The sequence below is a fragment of the Phasianus colchicus genome, chromosome 5 (genome assembly GCF_987193195.1).
Source record: "Phasianus colchicus chromosome 5, bPhaCol1.hap1.1, whole genome shotgun sequence".
NCBI classification, from domain to species: domain Eukaryota; kingdom Metazoa; phylum Chordata; class Aves; order Galliformes; family Phasianidae; genus Phasianus; species Phasianus colchicus.
This window is the reverse complement of record NC_143440.1, coordinates 9,848,601-9,873,835: the sequence shown is the minus strand read 5'-3', so window position 1 is coordinate 9,873,835 and position 25,235 is coordinate 9,848,601. Positions and strand designations below refer to the sequence as shown.

Here is a 25,235-nt window from a genome sequence, read left to right as displayed (position 1 = left end):
ATATTTATTACAGTTTTCCAAAATAGTTCAGATATCAGTGCACAAATGGACAGTTTGTAACCTGTGCCTCTCCAAATTTGGAAACAAGCTTTTTAAGTAGCTGAACTCAAACAGCCAAAAAACAGGTTTTGCTATTTCAGTGATTTTTTATCTTCTCTCACTCACCAAAAATAATTCTGCTTGTTTCCCTGGTCTCCTGCCAGTCTGGAAGAGCAAGAGACAGCACTTGCTGTGCCTACTTTTGAGCTTCATATATGCTACATTGCCAGCTAGCAAATCAAATGGAATCAGTGATGATTTCAGCTCACAGGGGAGCCCTTTCCCCTCAACAGCACTATTCTGGATCTCTCCTACCACAACAGCTATTTGCACTAAATCTGTAGGAACTTAATACTTTTGAGATCCTCTCTGGCCAAACTCAACAATTTAGATGAGTTCAAAGGCTACTGGGAGGGAATGAAGAGAGGGCAGGGAAGAAGGGGGAAAAAGGCTGACAACCAGAATAACAGCAAGCACAAAATTTATTCCAAAGAAAACAAAACTTAAAATAGATTTTGGAAAGAATAAACGCATAGCTAACACTTATAAAAGGCTAGTGGTCAACACATAATGAGAAACGTGTCTCTAGCCCATAGCCATCAGGCTTTTCACTTCAGTTCTTTATTCCTTGGAAAGAAGCTTATGTAGCCACATTTTCTGTTGTACTCTGCCTCTTCCTGCAGTAATTTTTGAAGCTGGTGAGCAGTTTCAAATACAGCTGACCCAGGGCATGGCAGGCATGGTGAGGTTTGTGTTTTCAAAGCAGATGCAAATTTAGAGGTAAATCATCTTAAACACTCTGTCACCATACAGAATGGCTTTGAAGTATATAACAAACTGATGTTCATAGAATCATAGAAGCCTTGGAGTTGGAAAAGGCCGCTGAAGGCCTTTTAGTCCAACTTCCCTGCCATGAATAGGGACATCCACAGCTAGAACAGGTTGCCTAGGAATCTGTTATCACAGCTAGAGTGAAGATGCTATAGGCATAGGCCACAGCTCTGTTGAAAATCAGCTTTCTGTATGTTAGGTGCTTACCAGTTTTGAAAAATATAAAAGCTAAAGTTTCACACATTTGCTCCTCCTCTTCTCCCCCTGCACAGCCCCTACTAAAATAGGTTCTTCATATATTAATACAAAAACTGTAAAATTTACATTATTGTAAATGAAGCACAGAAATAGAAATAGGCATTGCTCAAAATCAGAGCTCTCAACTTCAAAGCATGTGCTAAGGAAAACTCTTGAAATGATTGTGACTGTTGTGCATTACTGGCAACACAAACTAAAGTGCAGAAAAAAATGCTGCATAGTTTGAGTTAACCTCAAATGAACCTTGAAGATTCTTTAAACAACTAGGAATAAAGAGAACAGAACTGTTGCATTGCTTTCAAACATGCCCCATTTTTTTCCCTCCAAGTCTTTTTCCCCCCCATACAGCATGTTGCTCAGTAGAAGAGCAATGAGTAGAAAGTATGTGAAGTAAGAATGTAATTGCACACTGAGAGATGCCAATGTCTATGTTTCTATAGGAAACTGAACTTCCTGACCTCTTCAAAGAAGCCTTGAATGTTCAAGGCTTTAAGCTCCAGAGAGATGCTAAGAATTCCATTAGCTATTATTTCACTTATTTTCTTTTTGATAACAGTTTCCAGAGCTGCTTCAGGATCAAAGGCATTTCAGATTGACAACTGTAATGTTACGAAGACAAAGCCTATACAGTCTGCTGCACTGCGTATGCTGATTTTTGCACTCATTATCAAGGGATTGGAAGAATTTAGAGAGAAAAATAAAACACTTACAGCAACTTGTCTTGCAGAGAAATGGGGAGCTGCTCAAAATACTGAGCTCTGTCACAGAAGTCACAAAGAAGAAACTGAATCAGGTAGGAATCCTTTTGGCACAGACACTTTGGTTTTTATATTTAGGCCACATTTTGCTAACAGGTGGCAGCACATCCCACCTGGAACTTTATGGAAACTCTCTCCTCTTATACACCGGGAAGCTTTGTCATATTCTCGGTCCAATAATCTCCCCGTCCCACAAAGGGATGGTAATGAACTGTGGCAATTCGTACATCATTTTTGAGAATTTTATTGCTATAGCAACTGAATGTAGGCTTTTAAACATAGCAACAGACTTTTTATAGCACTTTCTTGAATGTCAAAGTGGCACGTTGTTTTATTTTCTAAGCAGATGCTTGGAAGATAAGTACACAAGATGATTACACAGTATCCACCTTCAAGAGGAGGAAAAAACCTTCAACATCAAGCATTATTTTAACCTTTGAATTCAACAGATAAGTTTAAGGCATGTTGTGAGTGTAATAGTATTCTGAAAAGTCGTGTCACTGTATCATCTGAAAATAAGGTTAGATTAAAAAATTTTATGTTGATTTGTGCTTTTTTATAAGAAGACATGCAAGAAACTTACAGAACCCTACTCTGAAGGGAATAATGTTACATAAATCTGATCTTTACCTGTTAAGCAATAGAAAAAGCAAAACTCTCTTAAGTGGAGGCATTTTCTTGGGAGGGATCAAATTCTACTAAGACACACCACTAGTATATGTACAAAGGCAAAGCTCTGTACATTTCAAATGCAGCAACAGTGATTTGTGAGAACTGAGTTTGACCTGCCATGCAATTAAGGAAGTACAATTCACAATTTTCATAGTAAAAAAAACCAGCTACTTTTCTTTGGTATAGTTTTTGTGGGGTGGTATTTGTATTAGAGGTAGAAGTTCATTTCTGTATCATTTTTACAAGCGATCTGTATAAAAGGCTACTTGGTTTAGTTTAGTCTCATTCTTAACACTTTCCTAGACAGAAATACCAGGCAGCAAGAAACAGATCTCCTAAGGAACTTTTAGGTATTATTCACCTTTCTGTTATGGTTACATGTCAGCTTTGTATAGAGTGGGATGGTTGATGTTTGCTATTTCACCAACAAAAACATTTAAAATCTATTAAACAGGAAATGTCAAAGACAAAAAAATAAAAAAATAAAAAAATAAAAATCCAACAGGAAATGTTAAGAGCTGAAGAGCTTCTTATAAGGCTACAAAGTTGTTAATATTTCAGGGAGATGACTCCTTTAGCATGCAATATATATATTTTGGAAAGGACATTTTCCTGCTGTGTTTTATGCAAGAGAGACTTCTAACAGGCCCCCAAAGGTCAGCACGTACAGAAAACAGTCTTACATATGGAGGCTTTAGAATATATCCATAAATTCATTCTCCCTGCTTTAGACATTTTCACTCCATTCAGTGAGTAAATACAGCAGTTTTAAAGTCTCCCATCCTTGCTTTAAAATATCTAAAATACACGGGAATTTTGACACATCTACTTGTTTTTCTACAGTGTGCTCCAATGACTACTGCATTTAACAAAACCAGCTTTTAGAGCAATCCTGATAATTATATACCTATCAAAGAAGAAGAATGATAAGTTCAACTGCTGCAACCCTTGGGGATGTTAAGATGATAGGCACAACTACACTTGCATTGAAAACCAGCAATATTTAGATCTGCTTTCAAAATTTTCCAGCCTGAGATGTCATACAGAGCATCAACTTGACCCAGCACTTCCTCCTGGGGCGGACACCATCCTCCACTGCAGCTAGGCCATTAATAACATTGAGCTATTTTCACAAGCCCAGAGGCCAGCCGCATTCATTCACTATGCAAAAGAAAAACACAGGAAATTCAGTTATTGAAATAAAAGCATGCATATTTTTATACAGTTAAGTCATTGAACCATAGAATCATAGAACGGCATAGGTAGAAAAGGACCATAATGACCATCTAGATTCAATCCCCCTGCTAAGATTTTCCTTCCTCTCCACAAGTTCTCCTTTGACTTATGGTTAGACACTTCATTTCTAATTTTAGTGTTCAGCAGCTAGGGCATAGTTCAGCACAGCTAAGCAAGATTTAACAGCAAATTTTAATCTATATTTTTGGTTAATTATATTCTACTACATGCATGTGTGCACAGACCTTTCTAAAAAGGCCACTTCAGAGATGTTTCAGAGGAAGCAGAAAAACATTTGAAAATGAGATCCTGGATTTTTCTTTTCCAAAATTTCAGAGCTATATGTCATTCTACAAATCCTACAATTTGTTGGTACATCCCTCTAAGTTCAGAGCAAGACAGGTGAAAATACACACACTGCTCCTACTCAAATTCCTCTAGATTCCAGACTCTCATCTCCTACTAATATATGCTTTACCTTAGTGGTGTTCATTAGGAACATGATCTCTGTACCACTGAAGTCACTGGAAACTTTGCTGAAGATTCCAAAAGCAGTGGCTCAAAGCCAAATTCCCCACATACAGCTTCAGCATAATAAAACATTCCGCAGAATTAAATAAACACTAATATTTTTTCTTTGAAGCGAAGCCCCTAACCCAGATAAATTGCTGTGCTTGACCCAGCAGCACAGAAGATAAGGGACACAGTACAATTCTTACGTAAATTGATTTATATTAATTATGTTTATTAACTTTTCAACTGCTCTGTTCTTCTCAGAAATGGCAGGAACTAGCACAGCAATCTCCATTGTATTAGTGGCTCTGTTTGAACAGTTACCACGACAAATATATTTGCGTACATAGCAGGGGAAAGGACAGGTTTCTAAAACGTTGCTTTGTATCATGATAGGACACCACAGAATATGCTTTAAGAGTAGTCAGGGAAAGAAACTATCAGGGTCACATACATACATAGTTGACAGACATTGCCTGTCATGTTTGTGTGTTAACTCCCCCTCCTCTTTTTCACCCTTTGTCCAAGCAACCTGCATTACCATAAAAAAATAAAAATAAAAATTCTACGAGCCTTACTTTTCCAAACCCATAAATGATTGTATTAACAGCATTCGATGCCTCTGTTGACTTACAATACCTAAAGGCATGAGGTTTTTTCTTCACAACAGCCATAGTTTTCATTCTCCTTAACCTACCACTACACGTGTCCATAAGCAAGAATTCTACAATTCTCTAAGATCAGCAACTAGATGAGGAAAGACAACTCCACAATGTGTGACAAACATATACCTATGATCCTTGAAATGAGAATCTTACACAGATGTCCCTTCTCAGTAGCAACTCCTTAAACCTCAGTTGCTACAATCATCCTTACCTAGCTTTTCAAAAAGTGATTTGTCACCAAACTAGAATTAAAAGCTGCAGAAAGTAAATAGTTCCAATCTTTACCACCAGCTTTTTCCATTCTCCTTTCACAGAATCACAGAATTGAAGGGTTTGGAAAGGAATTCTGGAGAATATCCAGACCAATCTCCTGCTAAAACAGGTTCTCTACAGTAGGTTACATAGGAATATATCCAGGCATGTTTTGAGTATCTCCAGAGAAGGAGACTCCACTGGGCAGCCTCTTACAGTGCTCTCAAAGTAAAGAATTTCTTCATCTTTCAGTTGATAAATTCTTAATTCTGCTTTAGTAAAGACTAGAACTATAGTTAAGGATTATACCACTATTAAAACTGACTCTGACATATAAAAAGATAAAAGGAAAGGAGGCATACAGGTTTTATGTCCATAATCAATTTGTAGCTTAATCCAGACGGATACAAAGCAGATGGCTTTATGAAAGTTAAATACAAGGATAATCCTAGGACCCTTAGCACAGTGCTTATGTAAACACAGTTTTCACTATGCATAAATGAACAAACCGTACTGTTTGTATCAAATTACACATAAGCAGCAGTTGCTGAAATACTACAAAGTATTCTATTAGAAATAAACACTTAGTTCATACTTAGAGGGCTTGGACCATAAGTTATTCAAGTCTGTATACAGAGTTAAAAATAACTATTTATTAAAAACCTATACGCCTTCCTTATACTATCTAAATTGAGTTAAATGAGTGCCTAAATCATCACCAGTTAAGTAATTCACGTGAGACTAACAAACCAGATAGGGGTCTTTGGAGCCTTGAAAACACAGGAATATTTAAAGAATGAAGACTTCCTAGTATTAAGCATTTAACATATCAGACTTTCTTAATTTCCACTGTTAATTCTAATCAACTAGCTTAGATTTTTATGGGATTTGTCATTAGATCACAAAGCTACAGCTTTGGTATCAATATTGATTTGGGGTTTAATCCTTGATTTAAAACATGAAGATCAGCCAGATTAAACTTAGTGTAATACATTTTGCACTGACAACAGTACAGGAAAAAAAAAGAATAATTATGAGCCTTGAAACTTTGCCTGTATTGTTACAACAAGACACATTTATCGCATTCTCTTGAAGCTAGTTGAACTTTCTTTAAAGTAATGTATACTTGTCATACCATGTATAAGTGCAGTAAGTGTTACTACTTGCAGAGGAGACACTATTTTCAAAACTTTAAATTTTCCAATTTCTGCACTACATGAACCAATTTCATAGCCTAATCACTGCACAAAAGGGAATTCTTCTGATGATTGCAGAGGATCTTTCACCAAATGGAACCACGCTACACGCAATTTGAAAATCTAACACACTAAAATGAGTTGTTGCTAATATGTTAGTAACAGAAACCTGTCTGGAGGTTCAACAAGCACTTCCTTGTACCAACACCATTCTTACATGGTGTTTATCTATTGAAAAGAAGCCTAATAAACATATTAGTAAGACAAAAAAAAAAAAAAAAAAAAAAGTATTTCAATTAACTGAGAAAAATAACACTTCACTGCAGAGTAGCTACTAACCAGCACAGGTAAAGCTGAAGACTAAAATACAGAAATAGTAAATAAAGTAAATATTGTGGCATTTCATATTAAAGCAAGCATGTTTTTTGTTTGATTTCCCCATCATTCCAATACAGCACTGCAATTAGACAACTCTATAGTGTTAATTTACCTCTAATGGGATTAAAACCAAACACCAAGTATAAAGGAATCGCTCCGGAAATGTCTTTTTAAAAGACAGGTTCCAGAGACAAGTAGGTAATCCATCAAAAAGAACAATTTTGGCACTGTTAAACACAAGAACGTGGGAAGAAAAATCATACAATACAATAATAAAGTAAAAAAAAAAAAAACATCTGCTGAATATCTGTTCCTCTGTAACATGCACTGCTACTAATACTCTCTAATGATTAGCCCAATACAGATAACCTTATCTGTAAACCAAGTTGCCTTGAATCACTTACTGATCACATACCTTTGTTAATGAAACCTCAGTATAATTAACACAGCTTTTCCTTTTTCGTTCTTGTGTATTCCCAAAAAGCACGCAAGAAGAACTAGATGTCATGAATATCATCCACTTTTTAAGCAATTAAGATTTCTAAAAGGGGCAGAATTTGACAGGGGGGAAACTTGGGAGGGGAAGAGACAGAAAGAAAGAACAAACAAACCACTCGGTATCATAAAAACAAGGTACTGTACCTTTAAGGAGGAAATACGGTTCTGTTCTATTCCACAGCTGAAAAAGAGCTTATTCTTGGTTATAGAGATTACTTACCTAAAACTTCAGTTATTCCCCTTTTTCCCCTCAGGCCAGCCTCTCTTTCACTCTCGGGAGCTTTTACCATTTAAGGTCAATGTTACATCTGGCTCTAGTAAGTAAAGCTGAAGCAGTTTTTAACTCAGAGATCCAACAGGCTGTCTAACATTAGAATGAGAGTTTAAAATTAAAGTAACTCTTCAGAAAGCCTTTTTCTTGCCTCAAGGAATTACAGAATAAAAGGCTTCCCTATTCTGGCATAAGTACTCTTAAGTACAATGCTATGCAGGCATCCCATTAACATTCTTAAAATTCGCAGCATATATGGCTCTACTTACTCATTTCTGATGAAAGCACAAATGAAATACAGTTTACATAATATTATACTAACCCACAGTTCTTTTTTGTTGGTGGTGGTAACAATTGTTTTTTTTCCCCCATCTTAAAATCAAACCGCTATTACTATTTAGTCTTTTCCCAGTTTTCTCTCCTTGGTTAGAAGGAGCCTAAATTAGGGAGTCAGTACAAGGCATGTGAACTTTTAAAGAACGTTGGCTTCAGTCCAGTCATGGGCTCTGCTCTCCAGTTGCAAAGTATAATTCCTAATGAAATTCACTGAAGTTGCCTACGTCCCATGAGAGATTCTAGATACAAATGGAGCAGGAAGACCAGAAGAAAAAAAGACAAAACATTTATCAAAATATATTCGGAAATCTGCAGGAAAATGACATGAATGTTGACAGCTCCCAGCTCAGAAACAGATACAGATCTTTCTCCAGCCCTTCAGCTAATTAAGATATTTTTCTCCAGTTATTGAGTTTTAAGTCATTACTTATAAGCAAGCCAAATCCTCTCCAAAAAACTTCTTCAGTTCAAGTGGGGACATAAGAGCTGTGAGGGGGAAATGTCACAAAACAGAATGTGAATATGTATGAAGTGACTAGATAGAGAGTTTCAGAAGGAACACACCAGGCTGCTTTAGAAGAATAGAGTAAATTATGATATTAAGTTATCAGCCATTATTAAATAGAAATGAATGAAAGCATCAAAGTAGAAAACAGAACAGAAAAAAAAAAAAAAAAGAAAGGATTTGTTTGTCCTGGAAAACATGTTCCATATAGGAGTGATGGGTGGAAACGTGAGGATGCTTGCAGGAAAAATGTTTGAAAATGAGCTGATCCCAACATATTACTACCATTCTAATTGGGAAATAAAGGGAAATAAAAAGACTAGGCATCTCATTTGTGCCATATGAGACTTGAGCTTGAATTAGGAAATACAGTATTCTACATTCAGGTCATTCTTTGCTCCCAAAAACCAACATAGGAGAAAATTCTAACAGTTTCATTTAAACCTTCAAGGTGATGAAAGTAAATAGGCATTTGCACTATTCACTGCCCCCTCCACAAACATTTTAACTCATCTCTCATCTTCTTGGATTACTATTTTAATACTCACAAATTTAAGTTCTTGCTGAGTATGCTTACAGTCTCCCATTTAGTCGTTTGAAAATCCAGAAGTTTCTTGCTAGAATCTGTAATTTATCATTTTTCAGCTTAATTTTTTCAGAGTTTCCAGGCTGCAAGTGTAAAATGCTTCATTTGAATGAAGCAAAAGTTGTATATTTAAGTCCGCATACATGATAGCTTTGAACTGCTTTGAACTCACTTTGGGCAAGAACAAGTTACTTATTGCTTGGAAAGGAAACTGATTACTTTTATTGATCGTTTGTCTGGCATCCTATACCACCGTTGGCCAAATTTAGCCAAAATCTGCTGAGTAATGGAAATCTCAAAAAATATTCAGGATCCTGGAAATTTCATGAAGCCAGCAGCTTACTATGGGATAAACCTAGAGTGACTGAGTCATAATTTTTTTGGCCCATCTATTTGCACCACACAAACATGACTTCTGCTGCCCAGTCAGTTGTGCAGAGGGGACACACTGAAGGTCTTGGATGTATTGATGATGAAAATGCAGCTTTCATCAATATTCAGCTCCTGCAACTGCTTGTATATTCTTGTACCTAACATCTTCATTTGCAAATTTTTCACCCACAAATTTGTTCAATGTGTCTGAATGCTCTCTGGATAAAGTAAATGAAAATTGTTAGCTAAAAACCTAATGTTTTTGAACTAGGGAATATTGACATCTAAAGCTCAATTACTTTTAACTAAGGTGTTAAAGTTGCACAAGGGAGGCACAGTTACATATCATAAAAATATTTGTCATTTAGAAATTCATTATATTTCCTAAGATCTAGTGATAACACCTTGTTAAACATTCTGAAGATGGCTGGTAGCATAAACAGCAGTGAACTATTGCCCTTTCACACACACCTTTCTCACATTATTCAAATATTTATGTTGCTAATATTATGAACATGTTCCCCAGAAAAAGCATGAAATTGGTGTCTTTTTACAATAAGTATTCTGAATTCTGTCACAATAGGTAGATGCAGCACCCTGGAAAATACACATACTGGCAGGAGGCTGTATATATCCCCAACAGTTAACTTCCTATTTCCTCAATTTCTCCATCTCTGTGTCTTAAGATGCACTGGAGTACGTATCAAAACAAACTTCAGGAGCTGGGTTTCCTGGGTTTAAGTTTGTTTACTTTGCCTTTGAAAATGTGAACATAAGCACCAAGAACATACTCAAATTGAAATAATTCAGAGAGGGTCTTCGTTTCTGAGGCACAATCATTTTTACCTGAAAGTTTTTGTTGTTGTTGTTTGTGCAACATCACATAAGTAAACTTGCAAAATTTTTTTCTAGATTTGGCTTTAGTTAGGCAGTAAGAGACAAGAAAACTAACTTGAAAGTCTGATTTCAGTAGAAATTATGTTTTTATTTGAGCTTTCAATGGGCTCACTATAAAGCTGAAAATTCTTACTTACCATATATGTAGAAAGTAATGCCTATGAAATACTTACATAAGAGTTTCCACATTATTTTGACACTTCAGGGCACACGGTATTAAAATGCTACCTATTGCCTTATCTGCCCATAAATAATCATCAATCACATGACAAAGAAGCATGTTATGTCTGTAAAAAAAAACCAAACAAATAGCAAGACATAGTAGTATCTCTGTTCTTTGATCATTTACTGAAGTATAAAGATCGCAAAGAGGCAAGCTAAAAATTTCCAGAAGTGGTATTTGCACTTAAAATTGGAACTCTATTATGTATTTCTATCAGTCACAACATCACGACCACTAGTGAGATTGACAGTTTTCTTTATTGAACCAATTACACAAGGCATTCTCATCTCTCCTCAACTGTAAGGAAAAACTAGTTAGAGTCTCAAGTTTATGCCCAGGATTTCCTGGGTGCTTTCATTTTCTCACACTTTGTATTACATTTTTAAATATACATCTTTCTTCAGATCTGTGTTTCCTTGATTGTATGCTACTACTGCCATAGTGCATAGCAAATTGAATCATGTCATCAAATATGATGGCATTTGTTACACAGATCTCTGAGTGTATGCAACTAAAACTGTGTGGCAAATCATATCTGATAGACTGATCTGTACAAGTTGAAAATCTGAAGATATGGGTCTGATAAATAAATCTATTAGAAAAAATACACAAAGGAAAACAAGCAATAAGCATTCCACATCTGGAGCTCACTCATTCTGCTGAATACTAAATCTCAAATAGAACCTAGAGTACTTCAACTAAGATGTATGCTAGTTCAACAGGATTGTATTAGCCAATATTTACTGTGTCAGTCATTTGTGCAGCTGTATTAGATTATTATTTAAAAAAACTTTACTTTTAATAATGTTTATGCAGCAACTTTTCTAGATGAATCTTCAAAGACAGGACTGTTCACTATTTTTTTCTTTTTTTTAATTTCCAACTTTCTACAGTAAGAGTACTTAATAAGAATCAGCAATTTCAATTTGAAAGAATATGTAGTGGCAAAAGAAATCAAGAGCCTTCAGAACACAATAAGGAGACATGTTACAGCCCAGTCATTTTACAGAAAACTTTTATACTGACTGGAAAGTAAGTATTCTTTGAGGTCATACAGATAATCACACAAACTAGTCTCAGATATGTGGGAAGATATTTGAAATGAAGAGAAATACTCAAGTGCTTGCAAAATCCTACCAATTAAATCATCAAGTCTTTTTATTTAAAAAGCTAACATTTTTCTCAGTCTTAAAATAGTCAATTATTTGTCTCTATATGAGAAACAGAGTCCAAAAAACAACACGTCAATCTGCTTACTCCCATCCATTGCCAGATAATCAAAAATGATCCAAAGTGTCAAACAGTTTAATTGGCCAAGTCTTTCTGGACAAATACAGAACAGTTACAGAAGACTCTACATTTTCATTTCATACAGTTCAGTCTTTCCTATCCCCCCTTTCTCTCCCCCTTCTTTAAGGCACCCGTTTTAAAAGTGAGGTTCCTAGTAAGTCCCATATTACAATGTTTTTAATAGCTTACAGGAAAAATAAAAGATAAAAGACTATCAGAATTTTAAGTCTTTGCAGTCAAGTTAGTTATGTTTCCATACTCTTAACATGAATTGTTTTCTGAGATTCAGCTTCTTTTCCCACTTAAAATAATTGAAACCTTAACACGTACGCATGTGTTTTATTTGCTATATTCTTAAGCAACCATATTATACCCTATTGAAAAATTTTTTGGAAGATTATCCAAATGAGAAAAGATTCCACTCATATTTTTGATACGTATATATTTCAAATAGGGAGATTTTTCAATCACAGGAAATATTCTAGAATACTGACAGCTGCTGGGTAACTTATCCATCAAGAAAAGCTGAAGAGGTTAATATTTACTGTGAGTAAGGTCCATCTCACCTTGTTTGTGAGAAGTTCAGCAGATTTGAAATATCATGTGGATGAAGAAAAGATTGCTCAGGATGACAGGCTTCTCTTTCCACGTAGATGTGCACATAACACCATTGTATCATTGTACTCATTGTACATCACTGTACTCCAAGATATACATGGGGAAGACTAGTATACCGGATTCTAATCTAGATCAAAATATTGAAGTTACACTACAGTATAAATACTTATTTTCTGTCTGCTCCTTTCCAGCCCCCTTTTCATCCTTCCTCCCTCTGATCTAGAGAGCACATTTATCATATCACTTCATATCACCTAAAACCTACTACTTCCTCTGCATTTTTGTTAATTCTGTCTATCTTTCACAAGAAATTCCAAGTCTTTAACAGGAGTCTTGTGTAAAAGACATAAACACAAAAATGTCATAATACATTGGACTTTCACTGACATACTTTTACTAATAAATGAATATTCTGAGTTATATCATGCCATGCTTTAATAAGTTAATGAAACCTTCAGCACTGTATTTTAAGAACCAATAAAATTATTTTTGGCATTTTGTTTGACAGCATTTGTTTTATAACATACAATCTCAATCTACATCTCAGATCTTCCTTCCAACTACTAATCCATAACAGAAAAAAAAAACAAAAAACACTCCAAACCAAGTCAAAACCAAAACCACAACAATTTTACTTACAGCTATCCTCCTCTAGGAAGAGGACATACAAATAGTGGATATTCAAGAACCTAGTAACTTTGACAAGCAATGATAATTCTGGAATTGAGAGTTTAAATGTTAAACTACTCTCCAGTCATATTCTGATGCTGCCATTTTAGTAAGAAAATAAGCACAGGTACATCTGACACAAAAACATGACATTTATGAGATAAAAAATATTTCAACTGCGTTGATGAATGCACTTATATCAAAGAGTTAAAGATGGGTAGCATATCTGGGTTTGTGTTAGTACTATGCCACAATAATTCATGTCAAAGCAGAAGGTACCAACACTCAAGTACAGGGCTTTTTGAACTCTTCATATCTCCTTCCTCCAGTGGAGCTGAAACACAGACACAGACTCCCTGTTTTGGTGATAGAGAAGCAGTGAAACAAGACAGGCAGAAAGCCACTCTACTTTCTACCAGATACCCCACAGATGTTCTGGGCTTTTACCAGAAAAATGATAACTGACAGCAACTTTGCAGTTGAAGCCCCCTTATTCCACTCTGAAGGGTGTTCTAATACAAACACGAGCTCAAATCCCCTTAGCAATGCACTATATTCTAAGGAAGGCAAAAGCAGCAAAAATAAAAACATCCTCCAATCAACTCCACAGTGATGAGGATAGCACTGGCTTCGACAGATGAATGTCTTCCCAAGGAGAATTTGCACAGCTTTTACCAGGGGGCAGAATAAATCTGTTCAACATTGCTTCATCATTATTCTCTCTTTACTGACAGCTTGATTGTATTTGCAACAGATTGTTTCAGTTAGAAAAATTATCAGTATTCCTTTTCCCCAGAAATGCTCCTACTGTTTCACTTGTGTTAATCACATGGCTTTGCAAAGTGTTTGAGGTGCTGTCTACCTTGTGAAAAGTGATATACTTGCCTTAGGTGCCTGCAACTTTCTCAAATGTAGCTTGTTGATCTAAGTTTATGACTTCCCACCCCATCCCTGACTGAGAGCTGCTAAGCAGTTCTGGCTTCTCTTCCCTCTGAAGTCTGGCTACCGTACAAGGTAATCCAATTATATGTTCTCTGTGGGAAGAGCTGGAGAATAAAAGGCAGCTGCAGGCAGAGAAATAAAACAAGGATGGGTATCAGCTGTGAAGTGTCCAAATGCACAGCAGAAGTGCTGAGTTGTGTGACATTGAGAAAGCCAAATTATGTAGCTATAGAATTACAGCACTCCAGGCAGCCTGAGATTTGAATATAATTCACCCGTCTCCAAGCTGTTGCTTCAAGCTATTGCAAATGTAGTTATAAGTTCTCTCATTTGACTTAACTTACAATTGAGAGGGAAAAAACATAAGATTATATTTGTCTAGTGAAGCAATAGCAATTTTAAGAAAACAAAACAACAGAAGTTATTTCCTCAAGGAAAATAACATGCTTGGCACTTTTCATCCCTGTTCCTCCATTGAAGCATGCACTACTTTTAAACAGTTTTACTTGCACTAAGAAGCTTTCAACTGTGTGATGTAAAGGAACCTGCGCAAATTGTCCAAGAAAAATATTTTGTTTTTGTTTATTCCTTAATACAAATACCCAAAATAAGAGTCATTCCTGTCCGCATCCTCAGAACGCTCATGATGCTCTTTCATATCAGAACCAGTTATGCCAGATACTTGGTCTGCTGCAAACTGAAAGCTTCTGCATTGCAGTACTTTTAACATTGCTTTACCAAAATAATGACACTTTCTTGATTTGTCTGCTTGTTTGTTTTTTTTTTTTTGTTTTTGTTTTTAATTCATGTCGCTAAAATCTTTAAGTAGCTCAATTTGTAGAATTACACACATGGACAACCAAGTCTAAAAAGAAAAGTAGGTAAAAGACTTTATACACCATTACAAGCATAAAATACCCCAGACCAAAGGCATTTATCTAAAAATACCTATAAAAGTATAAAAGTAACTTTAAACAAATAAGTGGAATAGCCCAAGAGGAAAGTATAACATAAAATTTTCCTCAGCTTTAACTTAACTGTGAGCAAAGACTCACACTAATATGTAATCTCTTAGGCAAGTCACAGGAACTTCAGGACTGTGCTTTTAATTGTTAAAAGAATTCAACTCTTGCAAGGAACAAGAGCAAGGTGTGGAGACCAAAGGGTGTTCACATATGTACAGGAGAATGAAGGTACAGCATTATAAAAAAAGGAATGTTAAGCAGGCACAGATCTAAAGACAAACAGCAAGATACATACTTAATAAAAACAGGATTATAGAATGCTTTACTGATTATACATTTGAAAATATATATATACGTATTAAAAAAAAAAAATCTTCAGTATTAACCAGCAGTGGAAAGAGAAAAATTAAAATCACTGAAGTCAGATCCTAACTTGCAAACCCTAAAAAAAAATGCAGAAAGATGGTTCAACTTTTCAAGCCTGAAGACGTTTTTTTAACCATTTCCAAACAATTCAGAGACAATTAAAGAAATCCCCACATTCTACATTTAAATAAATTATTTAATTATTAATAAATTATTTAAAATTAAGAATGGGAAGAAATTGACTAAAGATCTTTATAGCTAGCAGACTTCTTATCAACAGCAGGATGATGGTGTTTGTCCTGTAGGAATAATTTTATTCCACCAAATTCAATATTACTGACTTAACTCTTCTGGATTTGTACAGTTCTAAGAGTCCTAGGACAAATACAGCTAAGTCAACTTTGCGAAAGATAATGAGCATAGCCAGTGGATTACAGTAACAATTACATTTGTGCTGCCATTGCTCAGCTAGTATGTGGGGTAGCTTCTTCCTGCTACCTAGGTACCCATGCCATGTGCTAGTGTGAAGTGCACAGGGGCTACAGCTTTTATAAATCCTTGCAAGACAAATAGTCTGAAACAGAAGGAATTCTCCTACTTTCATTCAACCCTTGTGCAATCCTGCATTAGTCTTCATATAAAGAGTCAGATTTGATGGAGCATTATGTTCAATTAATAATCTAAATAAACTGATTAATATAAGACCAGAATTGAACTGAAAGGAAAATATCCATCCCCAAATTTTATCTTACCTTGCTGAAGTCTCTTTCTTTCGTCTAAGATGGATTCCTCACAGATAGAGATAATGCAACAATTCAAATATAGAAGATATGAGTATAAAAAAATATTTTTTATCCAGAACAACATGAGAAGTGCTCAAACGGCGAAACTTTCCAAAAATGTTGTCATCCTTATTCTCTGTACCAGCAAGAACATAGCATCTGCATTTGTCTTCTATATAACTCAGGCAACAATATCCTGGCAACCACATTTCAATGGAAGAAATCCAGGTAATTAAAATGACTACATCTAGCATCCACCTCTTTATCATCCCACTTGATAGGCCAGACTTACTCATTTGGGAAGTGATGTTCCAAAATCTGCTACACACAGTCAAGTAAGTTGTTATGTCTCTGAGCTATAACGGGGTCTTTAATTTCAGATGTCCATTTAACTGCCTCTTTCACAGTATTGTTTCTGAGATTTCAGAAATGAGCTTTACTGTTTGGTATGTGTCATGTTAAACACGTGCACACTTTGGTGGATTTCACTACATTTCATTGATGAGTTCAGTATTTTGATGTATAAAGGCTAAATGGCTTAAATTCACTGTGACAGTAAAACTACTTGAAACATTAACATTCTACTATTAATAGAAGCCTTGGCTTCCACAACTCTTCAACTGCACAGCTAACGCCATTTTGGAAGCCAAATCTCTACTAAATCGAATTATGAAATGAGAGTTCAACAGCACAGAATTTCTCAGTTCACTACCTTTTCAGAGGGCATAAAAGGAACTGTTTAGGCCTTTTGTTGATATTTGGAGACTTCATCAGTCAGTTCCTCTGAAACAGAAATGAGAAGCGACTCTGCAACAAGACATGAATGACTGTGGACACTGTTTATACCACTCTTAAACAGACCTCAAAGTGACACTAATGCACAAAGTAAAAAGTGATCCCTGCATTTTGATATTAGGAGGCATAAATTTAACTGTAGGAAAGGATTTCATCTGAGTATGTACACTCAAACTCATTACATGTAACATTCAGTTTTCAAGCATTAAAAAAAAAACACGTTATGACAGTAGAACACATATGAAAAGACAGGTCTTAGAAGGACAGCACCCTCAAACTGGCAAAACAGAACTGATAGTCTACAGAAATGCTTTAAGTTTCTTTGCACCTTATCACCTCACATAATTAAAAATGTTTTTAAGTGGAATTTTTTGTTCTCACTTGTGTTATCTAAGGCTGCTAGTAGTTCCACACTGCTACATTTTAGCAGGCATGTACACTGGAGAATCTCATGGGTAAGAAGGGAAGGGGGAGGGATTGGGAAAAAAGGGATAAGGAAAACAGCTTTCTACTCCTCCTTTCTCAGTCTGATTCATCAGTCCCTTTTTCAATGCTACCTTCACAGCTCTAATCATCACATTAGGTTTTTAAAGGGTAAAATGAAGTAGATTGGATTCTAGTATTGATATTTTACCCATGTAAGAGACTACTGTAACACAGTAGATCTTAAGGGTGAATAAAGTTCAGTTTGAATGATATACAAGTCATACAAAGCCCTGCAATTAAATATAGAAATAGTTCCAGTTTACTTAAGGAATCACAGATAAAACAGCTTTAAGCAGTCTATCCACATCTGCTCACACAGGTATTTACTTTTTCTTCTCACCTTGCAGTTTACCTGGCCAATAATGCAAGAATACTTTCCATATTCGATTACATGCAGTATCAGTATCATCTCAGCTCCTACCAGATAGCTATTGTGGTGAAACTTGAGATATGAGATTAAAAAAATAAAAAAAACCTGAAAGCATTTTCAAGCTCATAGCAAAACAAGAAATAGACACATAACGCATGCACACACAGCATCTCCTAAGTTGCTCCTGGATTCTGCATACGATGCTCTCCCTCCATTAGAAGGGGGCAAGAAGATTTTTATTAGAAATCACGAAGTGGTGCAGCTTTTGCTACAATACCAGAATAGATCAGGCTGCTGCCATTCAATCTCTGTAAGTACAAGGACTACTTGAAATGGCTGGGTATTTCATCTGAATAGACTACAACGTCCAACAAAGATGATGAAAGCTGAAGGATTCCTATTTTACTTTTTCTCTTCTCCAAGCTGAACAAGCCCAGTTCCCTCCCTCAACCTTTCCTCAGAGGAGAGGTGCTCCAGCCCTCTGATCATCTTAGTGGCCCTCCTCTGGACCCACTCCAAGAGCTCCACAACCTTCCTGTACTGGGGGCCCCAGGCCTGGACGCACTGCTCCAGATGGGGCCTCACAAGAGCTGAGTAGAGAGGGACAATCACCTCCCTCTCCCTGCTTGTCACCCCTTTTTTAGTGCAGCCCAACACAGTTGGCCTTCCGGGCTGCATGCGCACACTGCCAGCTCATGTCCAGCTTTTCGTCCACCAGGACCCCCAAGTCCTTCTCCACAGAGCTGCTCTCCAGGAGATCTTCCCCCAGTTTGTATAAATACCTGGGATTGCCCCGACCCTGCACTTGGCCTTATTGAACCTCAGTAGGTTTTCAAGGGCCCACTTCTCCAGCCTGTCCAGGTCCTTCTGGATGACTTCCCTTCCTTCCAAGGTATCAACTGCACTGCTCAGCTTGGTGTCATCCGTGAACTTGCTGAGGGTGCACTCGATGCCATCATCTGTATCATTGATAAAGACATTGAAGAGCACCGGTCCCAAAACTGACCCCTGGGGGACAACACTCATGACCAGATCTACACAGTAGTCCTTTGAGCATACAAAAAAAGAATGAGCATTACCTGAAGAATTTTTCAATTGCTGCTGAACTGTCAGCAAGAGGGGAATATAAATTTCCAGTTTCTGAAACATTACTTTTCTTTAGCACTTCAAAGACCAGGAAAAGGCCAGTGAAAACTATCTCAGCTGTTCAAATCAGTGACCAAAAAACCCACTGAAAGTCAACTTTTATCAAGGTTCTTTATAACGCACACTGTAGTATGGAGTAAACATATTAGTAGCATTGTAATTCAGAAGGGAGATAAAGGATAAAAAAGCAAGCATCACAAGAGTGATGCAGTTGTGACTGCAAGTAATATCCATACTGTTAAGGAGAAGATCAGTTCTGTACTGTTATTAGAGCTGAGTTTGCTTCCAATAACAGATTTGGTTAGTAAAGCAAGATGCAATTATTTTCTATTCCAAGGAGGAGATAGGGAGTGAGACTCTGAAGAGAAGGAACATAGACATTCATAAACTACTAGCAGTAGCTCACAAGGGACAGAAATCTTCTACTCCTGCAATATTCAACTGAATCCTCACTGTGATATGACCTACGTAGCTGCAACCACCACTGAACAGCTATTGCCTCTGCATACATGTTGAAATAGACATGTTTCCTTGTGCTATTCAGTAGTGAGCACTGCCAAAATCATGCCTGACAGAGGATCAGAAGGGCTGAGTCTTCAGAAAAGTCAGTCACAAATTCATCACCTCGAGTACTTGTATTTCTCTGCAAGTCTGACGTTCTTTTCAGAGTTGAGACAGCAACAGATAAATTAACAGAATTTTTAGAACAGAAATGAAATTATTCAAATTAGCAAGCAACAAAAAATGTAAACAAATAACAGTTAGATCAGATAAATGATAATGTCATCTCCAAATTAGTTCAAAATGTAGCCTTCTGTATTTTCATGAGAATATTATTCAGGTATGTTCAGGAAAAAGTTTTATTGATTATCATGAGATATTAATCTTACCCTAAAGCCTCAACTGACAAAACAAATGATTATATATGAATCTTACCGCAGGTTAATGAATGATCAAGTATAAGCAATACTTAATCTCAGTTATTTAAATACTGTTTATACTGTATTTTCACCTCACTCAGTGAAATTTGTTTTAATCTCTTCATGCTCTATTACTCAGCTGACACATGGCAATCGATGTGTTTGAGCTTTAAGTTGCCACCAAACGCTATTCAGTCTTCGTACCCAGTTTTTAAATCTTTTTTCCCCCCACCTGTATCCTAGTCAGTCAGAAGCCAGAAACAAAGAGCTTGAAGTCTATAGTACAGGATATTCCATCTCTTTAATTCAGCCTTTGCTTATATTATAAACATCTTAACCTATATTCCTTCAATAAACACATACCCCCAAATGAGCATCAAATTAACAAACCCTAGTGTCATGTCACTGCACTAAATAATTGTACTTCAGATATCCTCTTCGAAACACATACCTTTCTCCTTAGCAAGAGCATAACACTCTTACGCTTAACTCAATAAAAAGAACAAATAACAGCCACTCTAAGAAATTCCAGCCTTTAGCTGCTAGGCTGATATTGTTTGCCATCCCAAACAGTACGCCATTGCTCGGGTTACATAGTTCTTCATGATTTCATATATCTGTATTTCCCTTTCCGCAGCTTTAACTATTTCCCTCAGAATAAATAAATTTGTTACACAGTTCAGGCTACAGAGCTTTCAATTTAGTAATAAAGTAATACAGAAAATTATTTAAATATTCCTTGAGTCAAATCCTTCTAGAAGATGTGAAGGTCAGATGTGAAAATCCTCATCAGCTGAAAGCTTAGGGATTAAAAAAAAATACAGCTAGGCTGAGATATTTTGAAAGACTTAAGACATGATTACTGGGCCTTTTGGCATAACGCAAGAAGAACTAAACAAGACTATCAACTCACACACAATGATTCCATTTATTTCTTAAAAACCTTAAATATCCACATTCTTCGGAAGGTTCCCAAGGCCAGATAGAACTAGGAAAGATTGACAGCAACATGGGTACAGGCCCAGCAAGTGGCATAACAGACAGTAACAGCTTTTTAAGGATTCACATGTTTAAAACTTTTTTTTTTAATAGGCATAATACTAATCCAAAACACTAAGAATAAATGTATGCCTGACAGTGGGTGATAGCATGACCCCAGAAGAATGCCCTTTAATAGCAGTTGTTTATTAAAGCCATGACAGCAATATAAACTAGACAACAAACAAAACAAGGGTACTAGTTAACTTCTGCTTACAAAAAAGCCCTTTCTAAATATCACTTCCTAACTGAGGGAAAACTTTACAAGCTTTGAATTAGTTTAAAATAGGGTTTTTTTTGTTTTTTTTTTAATTAAGATTTTTGTGACAAACAACTGTTACAAGTACCATGCAAAAATCTATGACAACCATTTCACACGATTATATTTGAAGAAACCATTTCCAAGGGGGAATTGTTATAGCATTTACCGTCTGGAAAAGAACAAGTTTCAGAGTGATTTAAACTTTGCATGTAGTTGCATTATATAATTCAGAGGAACCAAGTGTATTTATGCTAAGAGAGAAACAATATTACCACTGAGACATTCATGTATATACAACTTTACAAAAAAATCTTCATACAGATTTGAAATTATTTTTTATAAGTATCCTACTGAAAACATTTCAGCACATTTCTAAATTTATTTATGAAGTTGCTTGCTTCCTTAAGCTATTATATTTGATAGAGATCAGTGAAACATCTACTGCCCATTCCACTGCATGCATCAATTTATTATAACTAAAGCCCTATATATTTGCCTGGTAATGTGTTTATGGAAGATGTATTTATGAAGAGCCAAGGCATTAAAGCTGTACTGGATAATAATGCTGATGCCAATATTTTCATTATTTAATATTTTCATAATTTACTAGATATGGCATCAGAATGCAAGATAACACACTATAATTAGAATTGAAGCTAATAAATCAAATACAGTGAGTGAAAGAGTGTCCAAAAACTGAAAGCCTTACACTAATGCTGAGGCAAAGCGTGTGCTCAAGACAGGCAGCAGGGGACAGAGCCTGGTCTCTTGATCTTGCCAGGGGCTTTATCTCCTCTCTGAACACAAAGTCCTGTGGGGTATGTAGTTCTTCTTCTCTTCTGGAACAGGTACCTGGACCTGGAGCATTAACTCTTTAACTTCCAGTGCACTACATGTTGTTATGATGTGGAATACCGATAACCAGAAATCATAAAACCGTAACAAAGCAGTTAAACTGTATTGCAGCCTAGTGTTAAACAAAAAATTGTTATGACACTGGCAATTGGACAGTAAGGAGATAATGCATGCCAATGTGTTAAAAGAAGAAAAGTTATAAACAATTCCTAACATTTTGGATATCAGAATTCATATACAGAGTAATTAAAGTAATTTTTTCAACCATGAGGTAAACATTCTACCTGCTAAACAGCTGCTTCTGACTCATTTTGTTTTGAAAGTGATTTTGACCTTTATCAAGCACTGTAGAAACCTCTAAATTTTTCCACCACTAGAAAGTCAAAACTAATCTGCTTGAACCACTTGTATTATTCATGGAAAGACTATCTCCATGCACTAATGGAGAACTCCCACAGAACTGAGAGTGCAGCATCTCTCAGCTTATCCAAACTAGGCACTTGTAAAGTAGATCTTGAGCTTGTTTTGACTGAAATGTATCACTGAAGATACCATTTTGCTCTTTTGACTTTCCCCCTTTTTCAGCCTAAAGAATACTAGAATACTATTTCTTCTACATTTCGTCAAAGTTTTTGTGAATTTTTTAAAAAAATTTTTACTATGATCTCCAGTTCTCCCTCCAGTGCTTGAACTTATGCTCCTGATTGTTTCCTCAATGGTATGACAATGACAGTTTATCTTAGGTTTTGTTTTTACTTTGAAAAACAAAGTGCATTGCCTTGGGAAGACTTTGGAAGTAAATTTTTCTTCCTTATCACAGTCTCAATGATGGCTGGATTTTCTGTTGTTCTGACAAAAAAAACTTTGATTTTTTTTTCAAACAATAGAGGTTGTATTTTGAGATTTTTACTGTTATATATTAATAAAACAGTTATATCTCTATACTTCCATTGTAATTGTTTTACTAAAGTATTTTCTTCTTAAAATACAAAACCTTCTGGACGCAGATGATATTCTAGATGTAGAAGCATCCTCACTAGTTTACAGTGTTTGTTTGTTTCAAAGTTGTTGATTAGACTTAACCCAACAAGGTTGAAGTCCTTATAGAAATTCTGGATATTTGTACAATATTCACTGAGTCACGAATAAAGAGTCTGATAGATGTAGAATCAAGACAATATGTCACTCTGATAATGCAGCTTCGTACCTTGGAATATTTAAAAGTAGCTTTACATGGCAATGCTATCTGCTTCGTAAAATTAGCTATGTTGATTTCTTTCAACATATCCTGGAAAAGTACATAAAAAGGGAGCAGACAAGCTCTTTCACGACAGAGATGATATTGTTTGTTAGGATCTTTGCATCCTACTATTAAAGAGGTACCTCTGTTGCAGAATGTAAATAGTTAAGTACAATAAAAAGTTAGCTTCTGCCTGCCTCTCCTTCTCCTTCTATCATGTCATTTAAAAAAAAGCAATAGCAAAGTTCTAAATCACAGAATCACAGAAATATGTATTTTCCTCCTGAGAATGACTGAGGGATAAGCATAGCTTCCCTTTAACTTAAATAGCAACAAAACAGATGAGAATGAAAAGCTATTTCTGTTGAAATTCAGACAGAGGTATTTGCCACTATATAGCTGTCCTAACAACTGACTCTAATAAAAAGCATCTTTTAAATTATCCTATATGCTAAGATAGTAAAGACAGAAAAAGGACAACTACACCTTAATAAAGTGAAATAAAATTTCACTTTTGACACTCACTTTTAAAAAATAATCAGCTTTCACTAATTAAACACTATTATACGCATCCTACAAAATTAATTTTTTTCAAACTGTTTACTCAAGAAAAATACAAGCTCAGGTGTCGTGTTAATAACCATGTATGATAGGACATTTAGAACAGAAGCATGAAAATGTAATACTTCATCTACAAATACAGCAGTTGTAACTGGAATATTTATTTCAGGTTTTTGCCACGCTTGTTGTAACATCATTGAATTACTATACAAAAAAATCATAACATGATAGTTATGAACAGGAAATACATTGCTCTGTGAAACAACAAGAAAAATAGCTATTATTCCCTGAGGGAGAGAGGGAAAAAAACCAAATACCACGCACAACCACAGTCAACCGAACAACAAAACTAATAGCATCTGGTTTCCAAAATCCTGTATGACTTAATTCCACCTTTTTTTTTATCTGATTACAAACAGAACAATCTTTATACTACTGTTTCACTTTCACAGTTCGAACTCACATTAAAAAAAAAATCAGTTTTGTGTCATAGAAAACCAGTGAGCTCCTGGGGCTCTATTTCTTCTCCAGGTTTCATCAGTAGGAAAAGCTTTTATGGCTCGTTCACCAGTACCTGGCAAGTAGTTATGGCAGGAAGGCTGCATGAGGGAGGGAAAGAGGTACTGTGGTGGCAGCAGCAGGGAAGAGAACTAAACATTGACTAAAATATGTTTACTTTATCCCATCATGTCAGTCTCCATTTACAAATGCTTATTTGACTGAAACTTAGTTCTAACTCTGAGCCACTGAATTTAACACAATGAACTGAAAAGCTGACTTTCGAAAGAGAAGTCAAAAACTTAGAATATAGTTTTTATGCAACATGTTCTCAAATAGTTTTATAAAATATTGACAATTATACTCAGGAGTATCAGATGAAGGAATAAGCCAATCAATACAACACAACTGGTAGACTAGACTTGTAACTTAATTATAATTCTTCAAGCTATTATATTTCATTTGAATATCACAGTGGCTAGGCCATACCAGATAAAGATGTCACATTATACTCAGATAAATTGATGTCTTATATGCCATTTGGTATTTGAAGAGCTATAATCTTCTCACCTTCTTTGCTTTAGTTTCATAATTCATGTATTATATTTAAGTATATAATAAGTTACCATTGTCGTAAGTATCCTTCTTCATCCACATTCATTGCCTGCGGCTATCATTGCCTCTATGCTGCACTTGAGTTCTTAGTCTTACTAGAATTCTTGTCTACCAATTGTTCTCTCCCTAACAAAGGCTCTGGTCTTTTTCCCTATAGAAAATTCAGACAGCTTTAGTAAACCTTCTAGTATTTTGGACTTATATCTGCTTCAGTTACTGCTCACTTTTCTACATGATATATATGAAAAAAACATTATTTGGAATATTTTTCCTTTTTAAACTAACTCATCTCACTTTCTTTACAGGCATTTAAGAGTTTGAAAGACCAGCA

General features: G+C 35.8%; 1 protein-coding gene across 14 annotated transcripts in view; it reads right to left on the bottom strand.

Moving 5' to 3' along the window:
- The window catches only part of IRAG1 (inositol 1,4,5-triphosphate receptor associated 1), a 99,288-nt gene that overhangs the window by 59,649 nt on the left and 14,404 nt on the right, over nt 1-25,235 (bottom strand). For 9 of the 14 annotated variants that reach the window (XR_016466680.1, XR_016466682.1, XR_016466681.1 and 6 more), the window contains exon 1: nt 7,517-7,826. The exons of 1 other annotated variant lie outside the window; for it this stretch is intronic. The gene's annotated coding sequence lies outside the window, so the exon portion shown is untranslated. 4 more of the 14 variants (XM_090140426.1, XM_090140444.1, XM_031613894.2 and 1 more) reach the window with 4 other exon arrangements.